The sequence below is a fragment of the Megascapheus bottae genome, chromosome 17, assembly GCF_031878675.1.
Source record: "Megascapheus bottae isolate mThoBot1 chromosome 17, mThoBot2.hap1, whole genome shotgun sequence".
Lineage (NCBI taxonomy): Eukaryota > Metazoa > Chordata > Mammalia > Rodentia > Geomyidae > Megascapheus > Megascapheus bottae.
The window spans coordinates 39,355,935-39,359,326 of NC_143525.1; the positions used below are offsets into that span (position 1 = coordinate 39,355,935).

At 40.1% G+C, this 3,392-nt stretch overlaps 1 non-coding gene across 1 annotated transcript; it reads left to right on the forward strand.

Moving 5' to 3' along the window:
* The first annotated feature begins 1,213 nt into the window (after positions 1-1,213).
* Positions 1,214-1,312, forward strand: LOC150051879 (small nucleolar RNA U13). Its single transcript, XR_016538506.1, has one exon. It is a non-coding gene; the product is annotated as a small nucleolar RNA U13 (small nucleolar RNA).
* The last annotated feature ends 2,080 nt before the right edge of the window (positions 1,313-3,392 follow it).

The following is a 3,392-nucleotide window of genomic DNA, read 5'->3' on the forward strand; positions in this document are numbered from 1 at the left end:
TATCCCTGCCCTCTATGCCTAATTATGTAACAAAGTCACTAGTCAGGAAGAAAGCAAATTCATCTTTCATTGCCTAAGATAGTCTGGTAATCAAGGTTCATTCATCATTGTTCTCCAATCCAGAAAGAACTGAGATTGAACGCAGAACTCCTCTAGCAGACAACTTTAGTGGATCTCCATACAGGGAAAAGAATATGCCAGGCATACGTGACCCAAATCCAAGTCTTGGGTGGTCTTTTGAGGCACTGTCAACATTTCAGGGTCATGACAGTTAAGTAGCTGCCATTTAGATCAATTTTGACTTCTTTTTCAAGAGTCATTCCCTGGAAACAGTTAAAGGCCTACACTCCAAATACTCACAGCTTCCTACGTAAATACAGCACATTGCAGATTCCTGTGAGCTCAGCAAACACGGTCAGGATCAGCCATCAGTCTCAGTGACATCTTTGTTTAGGACAAAATCCTTGGAAGATGATAAAAGAGATCACAGAAGAAAATATCTCAGAAACTCATAGTCCATCAGCACAGTTATCATCAAAATCTACATTTGGTTTTCATGCTTTGCTGAAAAAGAATATTGCATACAAAATCCTGAAGTGTGTTATGTGTGTCCATGCTGCTTAGAGATTGTTTCTCTCCCGTACTCCCCACCACCTCTCTCTCTTTCTAGAAATTTCACTTATCATACCTCTCTTCCTTGACCAAGTCACGGTTTCTTCATTTGCAGGTTTTTAGATCTCAGGTGAAATTGTCAAATCATCAAGTGGCCTTCATTCTATTTGGGAAATATTTCCTGACCACTTAACTTTAAGGTCTGATCTACGCAGTCTCACAAAACCTTGGTTTTCTCTACCATCATTTAGTAGATAACTGCCTTTTCCTTTTTTCTTGCTATCCTGTGGTATTCAAATCCCACAACAACAAAGTTTCAGTGAACATATATACATACACCACACACACACACACACACACACACACATACACATGCACATACACATATATATATATGTATAAATATGTACGTAATCACCATACATGCTTACAAGCATCTATCATGAGTTTCCATTTCCCTCTTATTTTAATACGTCCCATGAGACTGCAATACAATTAATATACCATGTACGTAAAAAAAGATAGTTGCAAACAAGAAGAAGGTACTGGAATTCCATGTAAAGTTCCTATACATATATATTAGTCATGACATAAATTATTGATCTGTTTGTGCAATAAGGGTGACTGGGTTCTCACACATTTGTGTGACATGTGCTTCCCTCAAATCTTGTGATGAGATGAGCATATTACTCCTCTGATAAGAAAATAAATAATTATTTGTTCATAAAAATGAATTGCTGATACCTAGCGTAACAAGTCTTGCAAATATTAAATGAAAGGAACCAGCAACAAAAAATAACCACAGTGTTTCAATTGAAATAAGTGCAATTCTTCTGATGGAATGTTTTAAGGAAAACAGCTACATACACTCCTTCGGAACGTTCAAATTACCAATCAGGCAGCAGCTTCATTCATCCTGGGTAGGTTCTTTTTCACAAGAAATGCTACTTATTTGGCTATTGAAATCGTTCTAACACACTCTTGGAACCTGTCAAGGTACTGACCGAGTTTTGCACAGACCTAGGGACTTTGCATGAAGCCATAGACTTCAAAGGGCACATCAAGTAAAATGATGAATTCAGAATTGCATACATTAAGTAAGTAACTCCTTTGCTCCACTCCCAATACGGTAGGTAGCCTCAGTCCACATAAACTAGTCACGGAGAAGTCAATTACATTCTCCTTTCCTGTCTTGCATTTCCTAGCTTTGGTCTTATGAAACAACACTGATAAAATTTTAAGGAGTTGTACAACCTGATGTAACAAAGAAGAACGTAGCCAGCTTATTTCTAGCACACTTAGTTCATAAGTGTCCCTTTTTTGGGACATATCACATGTTGAAGAGGTTATCAATACACTGCCTCTCCAGGAGGACAAAGTGCAGATTTACAAGTGAGAAAAGCTTGGGAAACAGGTGTGGAGGGGGCGGGGATGGGCAGGTGAAGGAAAATCAATACAGCAGCTGGCAGCCGATGGTAAGAAATGATTCAACATCTTCCCTCATGTGACCTGAAAAGCCATAAACCATATTGTGTCAACACAGCCCAGAGCTCAACAACTCTTCACATCATGGCGGTGACTGCTGTGAGTCATGAGCAGCGGGGGATTTACCTCCCCTTCCTCCCCCCTCATGAACATATGATCGGAATTGCTGAGTAGCCAGACCTTCTGCTCAGCCACCCCCTTGCACTGTATTCTGATTATTAAATGAAGTGGGGCATAGGTTTGGTAGCAAGGCCAGTGTGTTTAGGTGGGATGCTCAAGGCACTCCTTAACTGCCTAGAAGAGGAACAATATTGTCCCCCCCAACAAAGGGCGTGCTAGAAATGGTCTTTGTTTTCTACATAAAGCTGTGTGGAGAGGCCGTCAAGTTACATTTGTGCCACTGTGCATGAACTGAAGTAAGAAAGCACACAGAGCATTGGCCATCCCCAGGAAACACACCACTAGAATTGGTGAAGATTTTCCAGCATACTTCAGGTGACACATATATGTGGAGTAAGTTTCTCCACAGCTTACTCTTAAAAGATAATTCAGTATGAAAGGGCATGATGGGAGATTCCTGTACTCTGGGGTACTCAGAAAATGGAGGCTAGGGAGATAGTTTCCTGGAATTTGAATGAGCATGAGAAGCTAAGAGTTTTAGTGCTGTGGCATCCATCTGTGAGCTGTGTTCTGGTCAGGTTCCCCATGAGTAGTCAATTATTTATCCACAAGAGCCTGAGGAGCCACTGTACTATTTTATTATCTGTGTTGACCCATCACCTCCATTCTCCTAATGACCCCCCTTGCACATGACCCTTTCCTTTGCTTTACATAGTAATTGATGCAGACCACCACAAAACAGTCCCGACATAATTTATTTTAAGATGTGCAGTTTTAAAAGACCTTATCCTAAGGAAATACAATCCTGTACAAATATGAGAAGATATTATTTATAATGTGGAGTGAGAGCCAGATGCATGAGATTCATGCCTATAATCCTAGCAACTCAGGAGGTTGAGATCTGAGGATTACAGTTCAAAGCCAGCCCAGGAAGGCAAGTCTTTGAAAGAGACTCATATCCATTTAAACACCACCTGACCCCGTCCCGCAAAAAAAAAAAAAAATAGCCAAAAGTGGAGCTTAAAGTGGTAGAACACTGGGCTTGGACAATAAAAACTCAGGCACTGAGTTCAAAACCCAGGAAAGACACAAGAAAGAAAGAGAGAAAGAAAACATGAAAGAAAGAAAGAAAGAAAGAAAGAAAGAAAGAAAGAAAGAAAGAAAGAAAGAAAGAA